The 26,589-nt window shown below is 34.6% G+C and overlaps 1 protein-coding gene across 2 annotated transcripts in view; it reads right to left on the reverse strand.

Moving 5' to 3' along the window:
- The window catches only part of LOC136845313 (actin-binding protein WASF2-like), a 34,096-nt gene extending 14,886 nt beyond the window's left edge, over positions 1-19,210 (reverse strand). Inside the window, exon 1 of one of the 2 annotated variants that reach the window (XM_067115528.1) lies at positions 19,076-19,210. The gene's annotated coding sequence lies outside the window, so the exon portion shown is untranslated. Of the gene's footprint in view, positions 1-18,760; positions 18,869-19,075 lie in introns of those variants that run through there. The other variant, XM_067115529.1, reaches the window with a different exon arrangement.
- Positions 19,211-26,589: the final 7,379 nt, after the last annotated feature.

Below are 26,589 nucleotides of genomic sequence, written 5' to 3' on the forward strand. Positions count from 1 at the left end.
CACAAAAACACGCACATACGAATAACATTGCATATAGGTCATGGCTGTACTAACAATCTTTTAGCGTAAGACCTGAATAAATGTCTTTGCCATTGCGACGCACATACGCGTGTGAACGCACAAACACACATACGCATAAATAAAATACACATCAAAACATGAATTAATAAGAAAATATTTAATTCTAAAACATTTATACGAAGCAAAACATTCAGACATTACAAAAATGCTTTCATTCTTTCAACATAGGAAGAGAGTAACTAATATGCTTTTGCAAGCGCTATGAGGCTTCTGAGTCTGACAACGAGATTATGTGGGAAACGACGAGGAACCGGTGTGAACCGGATGATCGAATGACGTCATTCTAAAGTAGGAAAGACTGAACGGAAGGAGTGGCAAATTATTCGTTCGGTTTGCGTGACGTCATCCGTGTATAATATTATTAACTTAAAATGAAGTTGAAAGTTACTGAACTATTATTATTATTATTATTATTATTATTATTAGGAAGATAAACTCCAATTCCTATGGAACAAGCCCACCACAGCGGCAACTGACTTGAAATTTGAACTTCAGAAGATTATTATGGTGCTCGTTTGAACAGAAAGTTATAACAAATATAGAAAAAAGAGATAAGTGATTAGATAAAAGGAAAATTAATATACTAATAAATAAATAGGTAATTATATAAATGAATCATTAAAGTACAAGGTGAATTGTTTTTGGGTAGTAATGCAATGCATCTTCACTTGAACTTTTGAGGTTCAAATTGCCCAGTGTACATATATATATATATATCCTTCGTAAAGAATATATAGAAAATGGGAAAAAGCACGTTAAAACGAAGAAGAAGAATATATATATATATATATATATATATATATATATATATATATATATATATATATATATATATATATATATATATACACACACACTTTGCTTTGATTTTATCTGTTAAAACATAACACAAAAAAATTGCCCAGTAGTGATGAAATATATCAAAACTATTTTTTTAAGCGTTAAATTAGCGACAGGAAATATTCCTTTTTATCCCAGTTAATAAGATGAATCATTGTTGGAAGACAGAACTGCAATAAATATGGAGCAACTTAACTTCAAGAAAAGATACTTTAAAATGAATATACAACCCACAACATACTATTGTTATATTGTTGTTCAGCGGAACAAAAACAAAGCCTTCAAGGACCCCACTATTATATGTAAATACTCATATACTTACATACATTCCATTAGTTTCAACATCTCTATTAATCAGAAATCTCCTATTTCAGAATCATACTTTTAGGTGTGTCTCCACCATTGGTCACTGGGTTTAACTGGCTTCAGATCTCCCATTCAGCGCTGAGTAACAAAGATTCTAATCTCGGTACGCGCATGGAAAGGAGAACGAAGTTAAATGAGAAAGAGTAAAGTATTAGGAAAATAGACCTATTCCGGTAACAATATTCAGGGTTGTCTCCTAAAAGCACTTTTTCCTTTTTGGTTCGGTTATTGTTTGTTAAAACTACATAAAGAGTTGTCTATGGATTTTGAAGAAATTTTGACCAAATATGGGCCGATTGGCTGGCAACAGATGACGATATTATGGGAGAGATACGGAGATAAGAAGATTCCACAACTGCACTGTGCAACCTATTCCACATTTTGCTGTAGCCAAGACAAAACTCCTAGAAAACTTAGTAGTATTAAACTTGGTACTAGAAAACGACACACTGTCTGCAGCAGCAGCCTGCCTGTCTTCCTAGAGCTGCTAGCAAAAACAGCTAGGCCAGCTTCAGGACGCTGCAGAGGATGTTTGTCCTTGTAGTACATTTTATACAACAAACATAATGAAGTCACTTTAGGTCCTACTAATTGAAATACAACGTATAAGTACGTTCCTTGTTCTGTGTGTAAGAATCATATAGCTAAGAAGGATTGGACTCCACTCTGAAATTTGTAGTCTGGGTTCACTGAGGAACATTTTCAAGGATTTTGTTCTCAAAACTAATGTGAAAAATGGAGCAAGGTAAAGATACAATATTTTTCAGGACTTCTCCAATCAGGATATTGTTTCCTTCACCTTCAGGTATCCTTCGAAATCCCCATTCCTGCTTTGTCATGGTTCCTCGAACCGGTTTGTCATCAAGGGTCCCCCAAAAAGTGTAAAAAATGAAAAAACCAAACACAATGGGAATTTTTGTTTATTTTTGTTAAGTTCGTTTTAAATGACCTAATTCCTATTTTATTTGCATTTTGAAGTCACAATATATTAACAAAAATATAATAGAAATAAAATAAAATAAAATAGGTGATTTAGTAAATATCTCAAGGCATTGAAAACCTTTATCCTAGGACCTACATTTTGTTGGACAATGATTTTTGTGAACGTGAAATTGCCTCGCTATTCGATATAATAAGTACATTGAACGAACCAAGTGTATATATACATATATATATATATATATATATATATATATATATATATATATATATATATATATATATATATATATATATATATATATATATATATATATATATATTTTTTTTTTTATTGAAAGGACCTCATTGAACTGGATGGTATCTAATGGAGTATTTATTCAGAAAAAGTTACAATGTGGACTGTTTGTCCGAGAATGCTTGTAACTTTTCTGAATAAATACTCCATTACATACCATCCGGTTTGAATGAGGTCCTTTCAGTAATTCTACTATTGCACAGAACAACTGTGTATGTGATTAAGTTATATATATATATATATATATATATATATATATATATATATATATATATATATATATATATATATATATGTAGAATCTATTGGTCACATTTTACAAGATATATATATATATATTAGAATCTAACAGTTTACAAGATACATATGTAATCCTAACCACAATACCCTTCTAACTCAAATTCTTCGCGCTTTTCGGATACGCTTGTCATTACAAAGCCTTATGATCCAAGTGCAAATTACTGAAGTGGTTGTGATCGTCGTCAGGTCGGCAACGTAACTTCCTTGTGATTATGGTGACACAGGTACCTTTCCTGCTACCTGATATCACAACCACTTCAATTTCTTGCACTTGGATCTTAAGGCTATTTAGTGACAAGCGTATCCAAAAAGCGAGAAGAATTCGAGAACTTAATAGGCATTGTGGCTATTATAATTATATGTATATATATATATATATATATATATATATATATATATATATATATATATATATATATATATATATATATATATATAATTATTATATATATATATATATATAAAAATATTATATAAAAATAGGTCCTAGTAAAGTTCTTAATGCCAGTGTAATTATTATATCGAATTTTATTTTATTTTTGTTAATTTCATTGTTCACAAAATCATAAAATGCAAATAAAATGCAAGTCCTAAAAGAATAAAAGTTCTTAATGCCTTGAGATATTTACTAAATCATATATATTTTATTTTATTTTATTTTTGTTAATATATTGTGACTTCCAAAATGCAAAATAAAAATGCAAATAAAATATTTAAATTAGGTTGTCCTTAAAACGAACTTTAAAAAAAAATAGTGTATAATTATATGGTTTCATATATATATATATATATATATATATATATATATATATATATACACATATATAAATTATATATATATATATATATATATATATATATTATATATATATATATATATATATATATATATATATATATATATATATATATATATATATATATATATATATATATATCAGTTGACACTGTAAGTCTTCCTTTGGTTAAACTGCTTTTCACAGAGTCTCTCTTCATGTTTTTATCCTTTGCTTTCGTGTGTCTGTTTGTCTGTGAACCCTTTGGCTGTTATAACGTCAGTGTGTTGTTTATATTTCTGTGTGTTTAAATTCTGGTTAGTTCTGATTAAAGAGTTTCTTCAAAATCTGAGTTTTTCTAATAGGTAATTTTTACGTTTTCTTTCAATTTCACGTTGTAATTGTACGTTTTCTTTATTCTTATTCACAATGGGATTGGCCTAATTTTTTGGAAAACTTTCAAAGCGAAGCTATATAAAATTATAATTGTTAGTGTGATGTTTTGTAGTAGATATACTAAAGTAAATCTCAAAACAAACACAAAAACAATAAAACTTTGCTTTTAAACACACTATAATCAATTATGGCTTCATCGAAAAAGTACCACTAATTATATAGGTCTAACTTAAAATTTTTTCAACCTGGCATGGTCACAGATTATTGTTATTATTATCAATATTATTATTCAGAGGATGAACCCTATTCATATGGAACAAGCCCACCACAGGGGCCACTGACTTGAAATTCAAGAAGCTTCCAAAGAATATTACGGTGTTCATTTGAAAGAAGTAACAGAAGGTAACAGGATATATAGAAGGAAGAGATCAGTTTTTAGAAAACAGGGTATGTTTCCTCTTAGTTATTTAACAATATTTAAAAATGCATTAACCAATTACCTTAAAAGCAAACGAAATTACATCCTAATACATTCAATTAAGGAAAAAATTACATTAGCGAAAAAAGCTACCAAGCCAAGGTGGGTAGCTAGGACTACATAATTCACACCCTTGATCTGTATAGTCATAGGTCACCTCTCTGGGCAGGTGACGCCCCTGTATCATCTCCCATGCCCTTGTAGGGCACCGAGGTCGAAGGAATACCCTTCAGGAGGACCCTGGAAGGACACAAAGCAGGCGTTGTGGGGTCCTGCTTAGCAAAGTGGGAAGTAGGTAACATTTTCGTAAGTAAATCTCAGTTGTCAATGATGAGCCGTTATTTTTAAGCTATCTAATGGTGGCAACAGGTTGATGTTTCTAGGACATTTGTTTGTTTAAGTAAATCTCAGTTGTCAATGATGAGCCGTTATTTTTAAGCTATCTAATGGTGGCAACAGGTTGATGTTTCTAGGACATTTGTTTGTTTATTATAAAGTTCATCTCTATTTAATTTCAAACCTCTGTTTTCTCGATAAGATTAAATCAATGGTCTTTCAAATCTTTCATTATTTGTGAGTTTGTTTGATTATAATTCTATTAAAACAAGTGAAAGAAATAATTGAGAAGTGAAATATAATTATCAATAAGAAAATACAAATCCCAATTCCCTTAACAAGTTTTAAATTTGAACGTCATAGGTCAATAAGTCTAAAATGAAATCCATGTGTTGGTGCTGCAATAGTCTGATATCTAATGAGCTATTCGCGACCTACCAAAAATTAGGATGCTATCCACCAAATAACCCAATTAAGGCCTATGGCAATTACTTCCTCAAACTATATACAAAACTATTTGATCCCCCAGGGGCTAGTACTAAACACGGCGAACCAGTGACGCACCTACACTCACTGTTTCGCCGTGTTTAGTACTAGCCCCTGAGGGGTCAAATGTAGAAAACGGATATCATACTATAGTAGCACCCATTTGTTTAATTATCATGTACCTTGCTGTTGGCAGATACCATTTCTACGATTTGACTAAAAGGGGAAAAACGAGAGAGAGAGAGAGAGAGAGAGAGAGAGAGAGAGAGAGAGAGAGAGAGAGAGAGAGAGAGAGAGAGCGAATAGAGGCACGGACAGAATGTAGTCAAAATTTAGCGAGTACAATATAATATATTTGTGCCTGCTAGTCCTACACAGATATTGTCTGAAAGCAGTTTTGACAATTTTCACCACATGTGTAGCTATCTCCTATCCCCTGGGAAGGGAAAACGTTGTAACAGGTAAAGAAAGCAAACAGAAAAATTCTTCTTTTGTTTCAAGCTAGAAATGTGACCATCGTCTATAGATTTTTAGTTTTCTGTAAAAGAAAACAGCTGAGATGGCTTTGTCTGTTCGTCCGCACTTTTTCTGTCCGCCCTCAGATCTTAAAAACTACTTAGGCTAGAGGGCTGCAAATTGGTATGTTGATCATCCACCCTCCAATCATCAAAGATACCAAATTGCAGCCCTCTAGCCCCAGTAGTTTTTATTTTATTTAAGGTTAAATTTAGCCATGATCGTGAGTCTGGCATCGCTGTAGGTGACAACAGCACAGGTTACCACCGGGCCGTTGCTGAAAGCTTCATGGGCCGCGACTGAGAGTTTCATGGGCCATGGCTGTGAGTTTCATACATTATTATACGCTGTACAGAAAACTCAATTGCGCCGAAGTTTCTATGACGCATTTTCTACTTGATTTTTTGGCAGACTGACACCAAATCTGTGCATGTAACAGTGAGGTAGCCACTGCTGGAAAACGGTTTGGTTATTAGTCACCTTTGACTAACCATATTTATAGCTACAAACTTTAATCTACCTGAACTGAAACAAAACGATACTTTTTATTATTTAATTAATTATTCTATTGCCTTGTTTCTTTATGAACTAACAAATAACACCCAGGCAATTAAGAGCAAACACATCAGCAACGATGGCTGCCGCTTAATGACTGCATGAACATCACAGCCTCTTTGTAACTCTGTCTCTTAAAAACACTGGTCCGACCTTAGGCTATTTCTACTGGGGAACAAGGCTTCTTCAGGCTATTCCTGTAATCATTCCGTGTCCTCGCTATTGTCGGGATATTCATGGGGTGTTAGCGTGTCCTGGGTGTTAGGTGGTGAATTTGCTTTTTATTTTTTTTATTTTTATTTTTTTTTTGGGGGGGAGGGAAGGGAATCTCTCTGCAGGCTGATTCCCTTTTGAAGTCCTCTTGAGTTTATCATAATCTCTTGACTCTGTCCAGTAGGGGTTTCAGCTGAAAATTTAAAGAAGACAGAAAGAGGATGCCTGCAATTAACAGCGTATGCGTATAGAACAGTTAAATCTCAGCTACCTTATAAGGCTTGCTAAACCTCAGTCTGTGGAATACATGAAGAAGAGTTTATGAAAGATTATCAGGCATCAAAACGATCCAGGGAGGATCTTGTTGCAAAGATTTCAAATCAGTCACTGATCAGTAGCTTTCAATTGTTCGCTTAATTGATTCAGTCAGAAACGATCTATCATCACGACCATGTTTGAAATGAAAAGAAGCCTTTATTAATAGCATAACGCCTTTTAAAAAATTGACAAAAACAAAAGCAGATCGCAAACAGTCTCAGGTCATAAATAGCACTAAGTTCAACCACATTTTAGAATAAATAAAAGCATCTCTTTTATTTCGATGTCGACTGTACAAGCCTTTTCAAGACCTGACATGGCTGTAGGAGATTGTATGCCATTGGCATTGGTCTGTCTGCCCTGTTTGGTAGACGACGCAAGATGCATATTAATAAAGAAAGAGGTTGGTGGTTTTGTAAGAGGTAAATAATCTTGTCTTTTATTTCTGGCGTCAATACCTTCTACCTTTTGTTGAAAACACTTCCCTTCACTAACGAATCCAATATCATTTTAGTCCCCTAGGATGGGGTGGGGGGGTACTGTCATCAGTGCACCGCATGCTGTGCACTGTAGGCATTACTTAACGTTCTTCACAGCATCCCTTAGGCCCCTAGCTGCAACCCCTTTCATTTCTTTGACTGTACCTCCGTGTATATTCTCTTTCCTCCATCTTTCTTCCCTCAGCCCTCTCCAAAAAATTGTTTCAACATTATTGTCAGCGTTAAATGACCTCATCAAAGGTCCCAGAGCTTAGCTCTTGGCCTAAATTTTATATTTAGATCAAATTCATATAACTTTAGCAATCAATGAATTCAAGGTTAGTTATGAATACCATATGAAATCTATATGAGTTCGTTAATTCTCTAATATTATCAATAAACAATTTATAATGTAAGAGAAATTCTAAGCCAAATTGAATAGTGTTATACAACATTGTTACGTATCTCTTGTTATTATCGCTGGCTCCGGGTCCGGGCTACATATGGGCATCAGGTATTACTCATCCATTACCCATGGCATGATAAGCAAAAACGGGAATCCTTGGATTGCTTCAAAGAACTACGCTTGCCTCTCTCTCTCTCTCTCTCTCCCCCACCCTCTCTCTCTTTCTCTCCCCTCACCCTCTCTCTCTCTCTCCCCCACCCCCCTCTCTCTCTTTCTCTCCCCACCCCTCTCTCTGTCTTTCTCTCTCTCTCTCTCTCTCTTTCTCTCCCCACCCTCTCTCTTTCCCTATCCCTCTCTCTCTCCCCCCACCCTCACTCCTATCCCCTTCTCTCTCTCTCTATCTCCTTCCCTACCCTCACTCCTATCCTCTCTCTCTTTTTCCTCCATTCTTTCTCTCCCTCCCTCTCTCTCTCTCTCTCTCCTCCCCACCCCACCCTCTCTATCTCTCTTCCCCTTTCTCCTCTCTCTCTCCCACACCCTATGTCTCTCTCCGCCCCATCCACACCCTCTCTGTCTCTCTCCTCCACCCTCTCTCTCTCTCATCTCTCTCTCTCTCCCACCCTCTCTCTCTCTCTCTCTCTCTCCCCCCCTCTCTCTCTCCTACCCTGTGTGTGTGTGTCTCTCTCTCTTTCTCACACCCTCCATTTGGGACTCCTGGGCAAAGCCACCTCTATCCATAAGTGGTTTTTCATATCTATTCAAGGACGAACACCTATATTGGTTAAAGGCGTGGCTTTCTGCACTCTAGACCAAAATCTAGAATTCGTCTAGAATTCATCTCTTTCCTCAAGAAGAATCTAGGAATATTTCGTCCAGATTGTTCCTCCTAGTGTTTAAGGAGTTGGGCTATGATGTTCCTCTTATAAATGATGTTTTTTTGACGTTTAATGGTGTTTAAAAGTTCTTTGGCCAGCGTGAATACTTTAAAATATATAGGTAGAGGTTTTTGGTGACTGGGAATTTATCAAAGCAAAACTATAATTTTGTATTTGATGCCCAAAGCTGAATTTATTCTGCAGTCATTCACATTACATAACAATTTTGAAGAAGAGAGTGTAACTTAATAATAATAATAATAATAATAATAATAATAATAATAATAATAATTATAATTATAATAATAATAATTATAGTTTTATTTATCAAAACAAAACTATAATTTTGTATTTGACGCCCAAAGCTGAACTTATTCTGCAGTCATTCACATTACATATCAATTGTGAAGAGTGAGTTTAATAATAATAATAATAATAATAATAATAATAATAATAATAATAATAATAATAATAATAATAATGGAAAGAGAAACCCACACGATTCTTGTGTATAACTTGTTTACTGGTAAATATTTACATATTACTTTGATCTCGAGTACTTTCAGGTCCTAACTGTGACCCTTTTTCAAGAGATGAGGTAGTCAGGCTGGTTCAAGGCCCAGCAATCTTCTGGAACTTCTTCCCTGTGATGTCATTTATATGATGGCTGTCCTGGTTTCCATTCTGACCTGGAGGTTAGGTCTCCTGCCCAACAGACCGATGGTGACTACTCACATACCACAAGGATTAATACCACTGACCATCAGATCAGGATATCAGACCGACAGGAGGAGATTAACAACTCTCAAGAGAGTGGAAACCAGGACAGCCATCATATAAATGACAGCACAGGGCAGGGAGAAGAAGTTCCAGAAGATTGCTGGGCCTTGAAACAGCCTGACTTTCTCATCTCTTGAAAAAGGGTCACAGTTAGGACCTGAAAGTACTCGAGAGCAAAGTAATATGTAAATATTTACCGGTAAACAAGTTATACACAAGAATCGTGTGGGTTTCTCTTTCCATCTTCAGAAGAAAACTGAAAGAAGTTTTTGTTTGATTAATAATAATAATAATAAATAATGATAATAATAATCACGAACAAGAAACAAGAATAGAGAGAGAATAAACATCAAAGTATGGTGGAAAAAATCCGTTTATACGAAAATAAAAGAAAAATTAATAATAATAATGATAATAATCAACATAAACAAGAAACAAAAATAGAGAGAGAAAAAACATCAAGATATGGTGAAAGAAATCCTCCCAGACAAAAACAAATGAAGAAAACATTTTGGAAGGCGCGTAATAATAATAATAATAATAATAATAATAATAATAATAATAATAATAATAATAATAATAATAATAATAATAATATTCAACACGAACAAGAAACAAGAATAGAGAGAGAATAAACATCAAAGTATGGTGGAAAAAATCCGTCTATACGAAAAAAAAAATAATAATCATCACGAACCAGAAACAAAAATAGAGAGAGAAAATCAAATAAAAAGAACACGAAGACTTTTAGGAAGGCCCATGACTGACCAGGAACAATGGCTTTGCAGAAGAAAGGCTGGAAATCCTTTTCACAGGTGACGAGACTCAGGAAATGGTCGAGAGAAGGTGGCCGGTAGGAACACAGGTTGGTGTGGAGGTGAAATTTTTACATTTTTGTTAATTTTTGCCAATTTTATTTTCCAGTGGGACCCCAAAATGATGAGGAAAAGTTTATAATGATGGTTTGAAAGGATGAAAATGATGGGTATCATTGTATACACCATTTTGGAACTGGGATTGGGGTATGAAATTTAGGCCAAAGGCCAAGCAAGCGCTGGGACCTATGATGACGAGGTCATTCAGAGCCGAAAAGGGAAATTGAGAGAAAAAAGGTTTGAAAGGAGTAACAGGAGGAAAACCTCGCAGAAGCACTGTGAAGCAATTGTTAGGAGAGGGTTGAGAAAACTAAGTTGAAAGAAGGAGAGTATGAACGGAGGTACAGCAAGAGGAATTAAAGGGGTTGCAGCTAGGGGCCCAAGGGACGCCGCAAAGAACCTTGAGTAATGTCTACAGTGCACCATGTGAGGTGCACTGACGGCACTATCCCCATATGGAGGTATATACCATTTTCTTCAAGGGGTAACTGATGTTTAAGTTGTCTTTCATTCATGAAAAATGAAAAACAAAGCTTTTAGAATGTTGTAAAGAATGAAAAGGTTGGCTCAACAGGCCTACGTGATCATCTGTTTCAACTTATTGCTATCCTGAGCCAGCAATCTTACGTGCATTCCTTTTTTGACCAAAAAGGATACTTCGAAGGAAACCTAGGATTGTTTTAATTGCTTGACGGGACTCAGGAAGTCCTTCTGTTTCTTGTTTCATTAGGTAAGCTTCCTGGCAGGATCTCTCCTTATACTTAAAACACAATGAATCATCTTCGTATTCCTTTGGTTCCCTTTCGACTCGACAACAGGATGAGGAAGTTGAATAATTCAAGTGAGACGTGTTTCAGAGGAAAAGGTTTCCACACAGCTTAAAGTAATCTCACGTTAGGTGCTGCTTGGGACTGCTTTATAGACAAAACAACGACTGAGGAAACCAGTTATTGACGGTGACTTTCTTCTTAGATAAAGACAAATAATTAAATAATGTTTTGTATAAACGTTCTGACAGCAAGGCAAAGTAACTATCAAACAAATGTCATGAAAGGTTCCCCCACACGATTGTGGAAGCCTAAAGTGACCTTAGGTTAGGTATTGCTTTGGATTTGCTTTGGTAAACACAAGGTCGACTGAGCGGATCAGTTACTGATGGTGATTTTATCCATAAATATAGACAAATAATTAAATAATGTTTTGTATAAACTTTCTGACAGCAAGGCAAAGCAGTTATCGTACATCTAAATAAGCAAATGTCTTGAAATAAGAGAGTAAAACAAAAGCATTTAAGAAAAAGTAAGTCTTACACTACTCTGCCATTTGTATCTTGATCGTTAACTGAATTAAAACAATAAATACGGTATTTCTTCGGCAGTTACCTAAATGACTTTTTGTTATTCCCCATAGCAGGATGGCATTGCATCACAGTCGTCTGTTTGTTAAGAGAGAGAGAGAGAGAGAGAGAGAGAGAGAGAGAGAGAGAGAGAGAGAGAGAGAGTTAGGCACGTGATATGCTTGTCATATTGAGTGACCACGAGTCTCCCCATTACAGCTTCGTAAGAGAATGTTTCAAATTAGTCTCTAAGCCACAATTATATCTTGCGTCAGTCTTCGAAGATGATGACGAAATTGGCTGGCAATAATGTCGTCTTAATTATAACTTACAAATTATTAATTATTTTTTATTGTATTCCAGCAATCTACTTCATTTATAGACTTTCATAGTCATTTAATCGAGTGGACTAAAAAGCCATAAAATACTTTCAATAAGGTTTACAAAATATGAAATGGAACTAGAGAACTTTAATATTTATAGAAGAGCTCTTCTCTCTCTCTCTCTCTCTCTCTCTCTCTCTCTCTCTTCTTTTTCACTTTAACTTAGGAAAACTCCTGTATACAAATGATACGCGGACTTCCCCGAAAAGAGACATTTCTCTCTCTCCCTTCCTCCCTTGTTTTTATATCTCTCTCTCTCTCTCTCTCTCTCTCTCTCTTTTTCACTTTCCCTAAGGCATAATCTTGCAGACAAATGATATACTGTAGGTATTTCCCCGATAACTGATATTTTTCTTTCTCTCTCTCTCTCTCTCTCCCCCCCTCCATCTTGTCTCTTTCTCTATCTCCCTCTTTCACTTTATCTGAGGAAAAGTCCTGTTCACAAATGATACGAGGACTTCCCATGTAAGAGACGTTTCTCTCTCTCTCTCAGAGGTGCCTCACACTGAGGGACCTGGGGCAACCCGAACGAACTGTAAGGTCTGTAAGGTAAGGTCTGTGTGAGTGTGTGTGTGTGTGTGCATCGGCTATAGGAAAACTTCTATTCTTTCTAGAATAACTTATTTCCATTCTAAGCAATTAAGTTTCATAAGAAGCATAATAAAAGTAAAAGCATCACACCTTATAATAATTATATAACCTACAGTAATAACTCCTGTTAATAGGAAAAAGATAAAAAAAATAAGTATGCGTAATCCCTCAGAGACAGAGAGAGAGTTCACCGGGAACTTGATAAAGAAAAAAAAAAAGAGAAAAGATTCAGCAAATAAAATCCCTCACCTGGGGTTTTCTTTTCAAGGTCAGATTTTCGTCGTCATAGAATCTTAACAACTGCTGGATAAATACAGACATTACTATATTGATATACAAATAAAAAATACATCGAAAACGTAGTCAATATTTTTATCTATTTATTTGTTAATTTGTTAGTTTATTTTTTTCTTTCTGATAACTGATCTCTTCTTTCTGTATTTCCTATTACCGTCTGTTACTTCTTTCAAATGAACGCCATAATATTCTTTGGAAGCTTGAATTTTAATTCTATGGCCCCTGTGGTGGGCTTGTTCCACATGAATAGGGGTTTATCTTCTGAATAATAATAATAATAATAATAATAATAATAATAATAATAATAATAATAATAATAGTAATAAAGAATGAAAAATAAAAACAGGTAAAGAGATATACATGTATATATATATATATTATATATATATATATACTTATATATATATATATATATATATATATATATATATATATATATATTATATATATATATATACATATATATATATATATATATATATATATATATATATTATATACTGTATATGTATATGTATATATATATATATATATATATATATATATATATATATATATATATATATATATATATATATATATATATATATATATATATAGAGAGAGAGAGAGAGAGAGAGAGAAGAGAGAGAGAGAGAGAGAGAGAGAGAGAGAGAAAAGAAAAAAAGAAGCAAAGTGTTGAATTAAATGACGTTCTTGGTTTTCCCGTCTGAAGTGAGGTTTGTAAACTCAAGAAATTCAAGGTATGTGGACATAGACACATACGCGCAAACATGAGCACACAAACACACATACACACAGATACCTCAAGGAGTGATTATCCTGTACAAACCAGTTTTTGCCAGCCCAGAGATGAAGCGTAATTCTTAATAAAAAATCTTTCCTACTTATTCATCGCAAACACAAGCGCACACAGAAATATAAATAATTATAATATAAATACACACACACACACATACATATATGTGTGTGTGTGTGTGTGTAGATACGTTTGCAATTATTTTCCTTAATATGGCGACCTCGGTAATTTGAAGGTCGAAATAAAAAAATAATATTCAGTGGATATCTGTACATCAGTTTGGTTCTAATGGCCACAACAGTTTCTTAGCTTGAACTAAGTCTCGTCAATCTACTTCTTACAGACACCAAAAATAGTCCTGTGTGGATAAATATCCCTTGTCATTATTGTCATTATATCTATATATCCATATATATATATATATATATATATATATATATATATATATATATATATATATATATATATATAGAATCTACTGGTCACTTTTACCAGATACATATGTAATTGTAATAGCCACAATGCCCTCTTAACTTCTAGAATTTCTTCGCGGTTTTTTGGATACGCTTGTCACTACAAAGCCTTAAGATCCAAGTGCAAGGAATGTGAAGAAATTCTGACGACAGGGAGCTGGAAACGAACCCTGGTCCACTAATCAGAACGAGGTATCATTGTCCATCTGACCACGAGAAGGATAAACATCTAATGCCTTTCATACACACATACAGTATACCTGTCGTTTTCAGATATCAGAGCTGGAATAGACCCATACTCGCCATCGTAGCCAATTGGACAATCGATTTTTATATAGTGCTTTTTAGGCAGAAATATAGGCTATATGTAGAATCTACCTGTCACTTTTATCAGATACATATGTAATTGCCACAATGCCCTCTTAACTTTCTCGAATTCTTCGCGCTTTTTTGGATAGCTTGTCACTACAAAGCCTTAAGATCCAAGTGCAAGAAATATGTCCACTTGGCTACGATGGTGAGGATAGGTCTATTCCAGCTCTAATATATATATCTAAAAACGACAGGTATACGTATGTATGAGAGGCAATTGACTTTTATCCTTCTCGTACGGCATCTCGTTCTGATTAGTGGACCAGGGTTCGTTTCCCGCTGCCGGTCATCGGAATTGCTTCACATTTCTTACACTTGAATCTTAAGGCTTTGTAGTGACAAGAGTATCCAAAAACCGCGAAGATTCGAGAAAGTTAAGAGGGCATTGAGGGACATATATATATATATATATATATATATATATATATATATATATATTATATATATGTATATATTACAATTATATATATATATATATATAGATATATATGTATATATATATAATATATAAATAGATAGACAAATAGTAATCCTTATAAAAGAAATAGGATGGACATAAAATTTAAACTAAAAAAATGCATTAGGTCAAAATAAGAATATCAATTTCTTTTGCTCATGCAGTAAATGATTATACTTCATAAACTTTATTATTTTTCTGGTGACCTTCGTCACTGCGACGCTGTTCCAGTGGTAAACCTAATGAAAATATTTATCATTTATTTGGTTTTGCCTTTGACATTTTAAATGTTAAAATATGTTCATTGGTTTGGTGTTAAAAAAAAGCTTGGGATTACATTCGTTAAATGAAATTATTCCTTAATTATAGAAAAAATTAATATTGTATTTCAAAATGACATTATTATCAACCTTATTATTATTTTTTCGTTCAATGACGTTATTCCTTAAATAGAAAAAAATAATAATATTGTATTTCCAAATAACATTATTAATGCATTATTATCAACTTTGTTTTGTTATTAAATTGTCATTACAGTGAAAAATAACGGAAATGTAAGAGAGAGTCGAGACTATAAGTCCCTACCCTAAGATGTTAAGTACCATTCCAAAAGATTGAACCAAATTATCTATGCATATTTATACAGAGGTCATTAGTAAGGCTCAACCCAAGCTAGACGACGGCAAAATATATAAATAAATTACTTCTTAATGTTGTATTAAGAGTTCATTGTATTTTGATGAGTCATTGCTATTAAAACCATCTAGGTCATTAATAAATACCAGAGTTTTTCAAGGAATTAATTAGTTTCTGAGGTAAGTTAAGTCAAGGTCAAAGTTCAACCTGACCTGACCTCATTCTCAGTTTAACTAAGATGGGAGGAAGTATGCTCTCTACTGAACGATTTTATTTTTTGCTTTTTTAAAGCCACCAAAGATAATTCAGTTGCTAAGGTAAAGATAAAGGTATGTTTGGGAAGTATGATACACAGTAAATTTATATCTGGCCTTTGAATTCTGAGTGTGATGCTGACCTTGACGTTTGAAGAGTGGATCCATTATATAGAATGCTGAATTGTCATCACTCATAGATTTTATATATATATATATATATATATATATATATATATATATATATATATATATATATATATATATATATATATACATATACAGTATATTTATATGCATATACTTACTGTATCTATATTATATATATATATATATATATATATATATATATATATATATATATATATATATATATATATATATATATATATATATATATATATATATATATATATATATATATATATATATATATATATATATGTAACAGAGAGAATATTATATTCAGAAAACTGTTTATTATAATGAGGTATGAAAACAAAGGTTCATAGAGAACAAAAGAAAACGCTAGGCCTGCCGGTTACTGAGGCCTTATTCATAAGATGGTGACTCAGAGAGAGACAAAGAAACTGTTATTGGCGATCCATAGCCTAAAAGAAAGTGTTATTCATAGTAGGTGATTAATATAGACCTAATGGCCGAGAACAATGGCGCTATGATTTTGGCTCTCGCTTCATCACCAGTCGACACCAGGTCATTAGCAAGTGATAAGACGATATTGCGCTGGTGAGCCCATTACTGGAGGTCAATGGTCATGAAATGAAAAGGAGCCTATTTTACCTTCAAAAAGTATGGGTGGCGGTTGGAGCCTCTCTGTTGTGTATGAGAAATCGTTGCCCAGAAGGCGTGGCTAGTGAACGATCAATAAAGAAACTGTGAGTACATGAAAGTTTTGGAATTCATGATCAAAATGAAACAGCTGAAAGAAAGACTTGAGACATGCCCCGAGACAAATCAGAAGAAGACCGAGAGTTAAAAGATTAGACTGTGGTGAACGAACTTAGAATATTTACTTTGCTCAAAATCGACTTAGTCCTGGGAGCAAGTCTCAGGCCTGTACTTAGCATAACGACTCCCCTAAGAAGCAGCTTAACCATATGGTGGAAGTTTATAATTTAAAGGGGATAATATAAGAGAAGAAGCAAATGAAGTGTATCTGTTAAGAACCTCGATAATTTTATTTTATTTCATTCTAAACAACGTTCCTCGAACAGTGAACACCTACGCTAAAACAGCCTAGGTACACCTGCCTTAGAGTCGGTCTACGAAGGCAGCACTGTCTAAATATACTGTATATATATATATATATATATATATATATATATATATATATATATATATATATATATATATATATATATGTGTGTGTGTGTGTGTGTGTGTGTGTGTGTGTGTGTGTGTGTATGTATGTGTGTGTATATAAATATAATATATATATATATATATATATATATATATATATATATATATATATATATATATATATATATATATATATATATATATACAGTATAGCCTATATAATAATAATAATCTCAAGTGACACACCTGACTCACAGGTAAATTGCCCTAATTCTTCAGCAACATATGATTCAAATTTCCAAGCATATGACTCGGACGGCTCAGTGTTATTCCCAAGATGCCCCAGAGTCATTGGGCAAATATGTAAAAAAAAAAAAAAATATTGGAACGTCCCATAATTTGCAGTCTACTTCGCTATTAACTCAACTTGTTATTTCCTCTCGTTTTGTAATTATCTCGTTATTATAGCTATTATGTTTATGTTTACTGTTATTATTGTGCATTATTACTATTATATGTATTCATAGCAGGGTGATGATTGATAGTTATTAAGGGAGTTTAGGAGTATAAAGCAAAAATACTTAATATTAAGTATAACAATAAATTTGAAAAAACCTATAATAATAATAATAATAATAATAATAATACTAACTTCTGGTAGAAGAAAAAAAATCCCCACTCGCACTGCGCATGCGCCCCTGGGAATTTTCAAGGTCAAGTACATTTCAGCACCTGACATCGTCATAACGAAATCTAAAAAAGTCTATTAACGATCTCATATTACAATAATTACAGGCTGTAATTTATCAAATTGTAATTAAATGCTGTTTGGCTTCGATTTGATAAGATAAAAAATTAGAAAAACAAAAGACCTCGAGATTTTATTTAATTTTTACAGAAGATTTAACGATATGAAATGAGTGTTGCCATACGGGATCCTTTTTTGGGGGTGGTAATTGGCTTATCAGTCAATTTTACCTTAATTACACTCGCTGTTATTAGTATTAGTATCAAACGTCCTAACTGGTTGGTAAACAATGACTTGGATATACCGGAAGCTGGATGCTAAACAGCTCTATTGTGCCGATGGCATTTAAATTCTCCGAAGAATTATATGCCTATCTCATACAAAATTTGAAATCTTGTTGCATTGACGAAGGGATTTTTGTGTTATTCAGCTGACAAACAGACAAAGCTATAAAGTCAAACAAAAGCTTAATACGCCTTTAAAAGCATTCTTGGTATTTTTGTCTTCAAAGCAAGTACAAAAATGTCTGAAATTCTGTGTATAATAATGTCTCAAATGCTGTGTACAAAAATTACTCGAATTCTGTGTATATGGTCTCAAATTCTGTGTACAAAAATATCTGAAATTCTGTGTACAAGAATGCTTGAGATTTTGCGTACAAAAAAAGTCTCAAATTCTGTACACAAAAATGTCTCAAATTCTATAAAGACACTAGGAAAATGCAGAGACGATTTCAAAATAGACTTTCCTGAAACCATAATGTTATTGTAGTTCTTACCTGTAATTTTTTGTTGTAGCAATGTAAATTTTAATCCGTAAAAAACAACAAAGACGTTTTCCTGATTTTATATTCCATTCTAACAAGAGAACAAACACATCACAACACCAATTTTTTTTTTTTTTTTTTTTTTTTTGCTCACTGCAATTGTTATGCTACTTCCTTTCGCCAAATTGATTTCCTTTTGCCAAGCTCTTTCTTACATAGCACAGACAGACCAGATACCTTCCTTACTAGACATATATTTACGCCTCCAGGTGTAAAAAAAATCCAGGTAAATCGCCAAAGCAAAGAGGATTACTGTAATCCACTCACCGGACTTTCGTTATGAAAAATCCTACAAGAAGAAGAAGAAGAACCGAAAAATAAACGACGGAGTTCACCCGACCACTACACCAACGCTACTAAACACGAGGTGACGACTTCCAAACTTCCCCCATCCTGAGCAACAGGTATCCCCCGCTCCGAGAGAGAGAGAGAGAGAGAGAGAGAGAGAGAGAGAGAGAGAGAGAGAGAGAGAGAGAGAGGATCGCCCCCCAACTCCATCCCTCCCCGGACGGTTAGCTATATAATCGTTTCCTGAGAAGAAGGCCGTTTTCAATTTCAAAATGCTACGCTATGGCGGAGGTGGTAGTACCATTAGGTTTCGGCGCGACATTTTTGCCTTAATATCTGTCCGGATTTAAATAAAAGATAAACGAACATTGTTACAATGAATTCGTAAGGCTAAAAGAAGCTACGAAGCTTTAAAGAAGCCCCAAATATCTTCCTCTCAGCTTCAGTTTAGCCTTGTTCGAAGAGGCGAACTGGCGAAAACTCGCTCCGGCGTCGTAGCCATGACTCCTGACATTTAAACCAAAGAAGATGAAAAACGGAGTGATATTTGAGCAGTAAATGAAATAATACTGACAGATCACTCCAGCGGGCAGGCAAAAGACGAATTTAGGATAACAATCCTTTAAAATAAAATGAATGGAAGGATATTAAACAAGAATTAATGAAAGTGAGCTAAATCTTAAGGCTCAACCCAAAACACCCAAGGATGAATGGACATGTTTGTGTGTTTGGCAAGATGGGTTGGGATTTGGGAAGGGGCAGGTACTGGATGGGTAAAGGGAGGTCCTGAGGAAATGGAGTGGTGTTAATGTATCGAGGTGGGTTGGGGGGATGTAGCAAGCCCATTGGGGAGGGGAAGGGCCAAGTTTTTGTGCCTCTTCCAGTAAAGGTCGGTGAGGGACCTTCGCAGCTCTATCTTCCTATATTTCTTCACCCTTCGTTTTCATATTGTTTGGAAATGGTTTGCCAACATAAAAATAGATTTTAAGGGTATAGTGAGCATTTAGTAATGTACTAATATTTATTCTAAACACGAAAATGCTTCCTCAAAGGAGATATCAAAACATTTATAAAAAAACGAACCACTTACACTGAGAAAATGTTTTTGCTACAATCAAATGCGTAACATTGGAGGCTCCCTGAATAAAAAAAAAAAAAAATAGACCAGTCTAGCTTCATGGAAATGTTTGATACTGGCGCCAATTCTTAGTCACATTTTCATAATTTCCTGAAGGGAGAATTTTTCCATTGGATGAATTCTAAGAAAAATGTTTTTTTTCAGATTGAATGAAATATCAGATAAGATTGTTTATAAAGACAATGTGTTTGAGGAAGATATCTTGAATATTTAAGATATATATATATATATATATATATATATATATATATATATATATATATATATATATATAAACATTTATTTATTCCTCGAGCATTGTCAAAACACTGACATAAATCTAGTTATTAATTTGTTAATGATTCAATGTTACCTGGAAAAGACAGGTCTAAGCACCTGTTATCTCCTAACCTTGCTCTTCGTTTGTTTACACAACAAAGGTTTACAGACACGTGTAAGGATTTTGGATCTCCTGAAGGATGTTTTTAGGATGTAAATGGAGACTGCACCCATAACACACACACACACACACACACACACACACACACACACACACACACACACTTATATTTGAGTGAGTTGCGCGTGCGCATGCATGATAAATGAGAGTAATTGAACATGTAGGCCTATGCTTTTGCAATTATGCAAAAACTCGTGCTCATAAACTTGTTACAGAAAAAAAAAACAACACTTGTCTCATAAAGTAAAAAGTCATCGTGACTAAAACTGGCTGAACGAAGTCTTACAGAGAGAGAGAGAGAGAGAGAGAGAGAGAGAGAGAGAGAAACAGTTAGTTACCTTGCTCTTCAGTGCACCTGACTTTCACTCGCTTAGAAGGGAAGGCTTAGTTAACCATTCTGTGGCCAGAGCGAGTTTCCCTCCCAAATGGCTGAGAAGTTTAGACCAACATATGAATGAGGCAATTTGAACGAAAAGAAAAAGTTAGTTTTAAATAGATAAAAAAAGGCGATTAAATTTGAATTATGAAACTGTAGGTTTGTTTGTGTTTTTCTTCTTCCTTCCCAGAAATGGCGACTTCTCTGGCCCCAGGTCACCGTGAAGCTCTGAAGACACGGTCATTTTCTGGATCATCGAGCAGGGCAAGAGCAGTAGTATTTGCTTGTGCGCGCGCATACATGCGTCCTTCCATTTGTATGTGTGTGCGTGTGTATGCGAATGTGCTCGTGGTTGGTGTACATACAAGACTAGGCTTACACCGGGCGATCAACGCGTCGCTGGCAGCGCGTTACCAAAAGCGGTGCTTGCGACAGACACGCTTATCATCTGGATCATCAAGCAGGGAGAGCGTACGTGCGCCCCTCCATGTGTGTGCGTCCCTCCGTGTTTGTGTGTAGGTGAATGTGCTCTTAGTTGGTTTATACCAGTGGTTCTTAATCTTTTGAGGCGGTGACCCAAAATCTTGTCCAAATTAACCATGGTGACCCATGCCGTCATATACATTTTCTTTTTTATATAATTATGCTTATGAAAACGTGTTACAGAAACAAAAATTACATGCAGTGATTTATATTAATGCAAGCAGCAGATCTGCAAAACAATGATCCATGAAAAAGAAACAATAAATTAAGTAGCAGAAAGAGAACCAAAATGTTTTTGTTTCATGACATAAAATTAAATGTATAATTAGGGTATGATTTACCATTGTGGAGAAAGAAAAGTTCTGTCTCTATAATGTTCTGCTCAGATACTAATAAATTATGTATTCTTAATACAATATTTTCTGTGATAATAATAATTATAATAAGAGAATTGGGTAAATAATAAGCCCATAAAGTTATAACACTTGGTGACCCACTGAAATGGTTTGATGAACCAACTCTGGGTCGCAACCCTGGGGTTAAGAACCACTGGTGTATACCTAGATCCTGGTGTATACACTTGGGCTACACTTACACGGGGCGATAAACGCATCGCTGACGGAGCTTTGCCAAAAGCGGTGCTTGCGCGAACACTTGCGCTTTACGAGGCAGTTCACGTAGGCTGGCTTTACTGTTTGGCTTCTTTGGTCGTATTTTAGACCTGGGAAAAACCTTAATTTTAAGAGAGAGAGAGAGAGAGAGAGAGAGAGAGAGAGAGAGAGAGAGAGAGAGAGAGAGAGAGTCTCCCCAGCGTACTTGGTCAAAAGAGGGTGTCGGGAGGGTGAAGGAGCAATGCCAAATGTAATTTCCTCATTCTGCAAATAGGGCTATTGAAGACTCCCTTTCGATTCTTTAAACATAAGGCATTATTTCAGAAACACATCGAATTATAACTGAGGGCAGTTAGAAATAGAATATGAAAATATTAATTAAAACAATGTGACATTGCTTTCCTCACGTGCTTCCTTATCTGCGTTTACCCTAAGGCGATGGTGAGGAAGAAACAGTGATAGTTTTGGGTCAGTAGCCTTGGATTAACCCCTTCCATTAAAGGATTAATCCTGGGTCAACACAAGGAACAATGGATATCTCGCCAAAACGAGGCATCAGCCCTCAAACAAACGAATAAATTAATGAGCCCTTTAATTCCTAGGGGTAGACCAATGCAACTTCAAATAATAAAATAATAAAGGATAACAAAACTACAGCATAAAATAATGAAAATTAATAAATAATATTCTTACATCTAAAAATAAAAGAAATCTGAGAGAGAGAGAGAGAGAGAGAGAGAGAGAGAGAGAGAGAGAGAGAGAGAGAGAGAGAGAGCATTTCCAATGCACAGAGATTATTTTTCAAACCACGTTTGTGCAATCGTTAAACAACCTCGACAAAACGCAAAATGCAAGAAAAAAACCAAAGAAACGAAAGAAAAACTCTGTTGATTAAAAGAAGACAAACGAGCCTAGTAATTACAGGAAGTGATGTGAAAAAACACGGCAGTCCCAAATTATGAATTGACATTTAAAGGAGGGAGAGAGCCAGTCACCTGGTGATAGTTGATATCTAAACTGCATTTAATTTATGCTCACTTATCTTCATTTATGTTATAACGTTTCTAAAAGAAGAGTTAGCGCTAAACTCAGTTGTTTACAAGAGAAACAAAACCAGGAATTTCCAAAGAGGATTATAACAGGTCAAGGTCTTAGGATGGAAAGGGTATCCACAATCCACGAGTAACTTAGAAACGGAGATCTGTCACGCTGTAAAGCGATTTGGGGGGGCCCTTTTGACCAGGTACGCTAGGGAAACTATAGTAAGCAGGCATTCAACCAATCAACCCTGACTTATGTATGTGTTGTGACTGCTAACACGATCTCGGAATCGAGCGTTTGGAAACGCCTCGTGTGAGCACCGTACAAGGAAGTCGACAGACCTATAGATAACGCAATATTTTTTGTTTGTTCGTCCGTCTGTCTCTTAGCAACTGTTAGCAACTTTAAGCAAAAAACTTTTGAGTGAAATTTAACGAAACGTTGACCAATGGTAAGGCGGGTCCTTGCAGCAGATCTTTTGAGAAATAGGAATCTAACTTTTAGAAAGACTGGATTTCTCTTGGGCGTGGTTTGCGCAAGCGTCTTTTGAGAATGTACAATGTTGGAAGTAAACTGTACGTATTACCATTTATTTTGTGGTATAGCCCATTTATTTAATGAAGAATACATTCTAGTATTCATTATTCTCGAATGAGTTCAGTTCCTGAATGCTGCGGCCTCTGACATTTTAAAAACTCAGGAAGATTGTAACCAAGTAAAAAATGCGCCGAAATTTCTTCGGCGCAATCGAGTTTTCTGTACAGCCACTACAGCATATAATCAAAGCCACCGAAAATAGATCTATCTTTCGGTGGTCTCGGTATAATGCTGTATGAGCCGCAGCCCGTGAAACTTTAACGCGGCCCGGTGGTGGCCTATCCTATATCGTTGCCAGAAGCACGATTATGGCTGACTTTAACCTTAAATAAAATAAAAACTACTGAGGTTAGAAGACTGCAGTTTGGTATCTTTGATGATAGGAGGGTGGATGATCAACATACCAATTTGCAGGCCTCTAGCCTCAGTGGTTTTTAAGATCTGAGGGCTGACAGAACAAGTGCGGACGGACAAAGCCGGCACAATAGGTTTCTTTACAGAAAATTAAAACCAGTATGATAAAATCATAAAATAATATAATATCTGAATTCCCTTTCGTATATCGATCTTCACTTGTTTATATATCTCCGTATATTAACGTTCAATTATCGAACGAACCACGGTCTAGACAGTAGAATGAACCAATGGTTTGGTTCACTTTAAAATTGCCATTTCTTATGAAATGCCATTTCTTCTGAGATTCGATGCTATGTTAGTAGTATAATGGACGGACATGGTCTAATAGTTTAGGAACAACTGGTTTTTTCTGGTTCATACTCCACCAGACCCAGTCACAGTCTCACAGACAGCTTGTATTACAAAGAAGAGAGAGAGAGAGAGAGAGAGAGAGAGAGAGAGAGAGAGAGAGAGAGAGAGAGAGAGAGAGAGAGAGAGAGAGAGAGAGAGAGATTACGAAAAGAGGGTGGGTGGGTCTAGTGAAGAAACACAGCTTCGCACACCTTTTGAAAGAGAACAAGAGAACATCGATCATCGAGTTCCTCGTCGAACGAACGTATATTTCCAATACGAACCAGGAATTCAAGAGTAATATTTGACCTTCGATAATTGGCCATTTTGGCTTCGTCCAATAGGAAGAGAAGGCATTACGTGACCTATAGATTGCTTAAAAGGCAGCGCATTGATATGGGGAAACGGACGAACACAGGATTTCGCCACCAGCCCAGAATGCAGTACAAGGTCAAGGGGAAGAAGAAGAAGAAGAAGGAAGAGGAGAAGAAGAGAGTGAAAAAAGTTCGCGTGTGGCAATCCTAGCCGCGGGAAAAACACTACAGGTATATGCAAAAAAGGAGTTTGTCTAATTGCTGGCATAGTGCCAACAATTTTGTTTGTTGAAACGTTTTAAAAATGTAAAAATGACTTTTATTTTAGTATAAAAATGACGCCTCAGTGTTATATATTTCATTATTGCTTTATTTATCCTTCCCTTTCATATGAATGAGAGTAAACAATTTAAGGCCAAAGATAAGATAAATATCTAGTATTAAAAAGGATTTAAATCTCATTGCTTTAAAATAAATACAACAAACCGATCTTTATCTGTTAAAAATGCTTCTGATGATGATACATCATCAGCTATTAAGACCAATAACACCAGAAAGTTGAAATGAGTGATGGGGGCCCCTTTAGCTAATGTAACGTCATTCATAACATCCGTGGAACATCGCTGCAGCATTCTATGTACAGATATTTGTGCTGATGTTATTTCGAGCATAAAGCAAGCATTCTGTCTATTCTTCTTCATCTTTTATGTGTGTAGGGCTCTTTATCTTTAGTTGAAATTTCCTTAAAGAAGCCCTATAAGGGTCATTATTCAATGCTTTCAGAGACCCTGCTCTTTCACCCTAGACTTACTTAAGACGATTAGGCCTAATGGCCACATTTGTAAGGTCATCTGGCGAGCATTTCAGCAAGTTATCGATTATTATTAATTCTTTAAGTAGATATGGCCTTATAAAAAGGCCCAATAAAGCACATTATTCAATAATTTCAGATACAATGCTCTCTCTACCTAGACCAACTAAAGGTGATTAGGCCTAATGACCGTATTGGTAAGAATGCCATCTGGTGAGCATTTGAGAAAGTTATAATGATTATTATTAATCTTATATTTCACGCATTCTTTGACCTTCGCACCATCACTATGCGGAAATTCGTTATTCTATTTCGATGAAAGCGGAACCTTGGCCGGAGGTTGAGAGGCATAATCAGATGGTGATGCTGAAGAGTTGATTTGCCATCTCAGGGAACGAGATTTTCAAAGGAAGATGATGACATATATATATATATATATATATATATATATATATATATATATATATATATATATATATATATATATATATATATATATATATATATATATGTATATATATATATACATATATATATATATATATATATATATATATATATACATATATATATATATATATATATATATATATATATATATTTTATATATATATATATATATATATATATATATATATATATATATATATATATATATATATATATATATATATATATATATATATATATATATATATATATATATATATATATATATATATATATATATAGAGATATATAGAGAGACCCATGGTTTCAGTAAAATTAAAAACCTTCCAGAAGGCTTGAAGTTGTGTCGAGATCAAGCAAAGTACTGTCTCAAACTCTTAATGCTTATTCTAGAAATATATTCTTGATGGGACTGGAATTCCTAGACCCATAGGAGATTTCTATGGCACGAACTCGTGTAATAAAAGCGGATTCTGTTAAATGGTC

The sequence above is a fragment of the Macrobrachium rosenbergii genome, chromosome 13, assembly GCF_040412425.1.
Source record: "Macrobrachium rosenbergii isolate ZJJX-2024 chromosome 13, ASM4041242v1, whole genome shotgun sequence".
Taxonomy (NCBI): Eukaryota; Metazoa; Arthropoda; class Malacostraca; order Decapoda; family Palaemonidae; genus Macrobrachium; species Macrobrachium rosenbergii.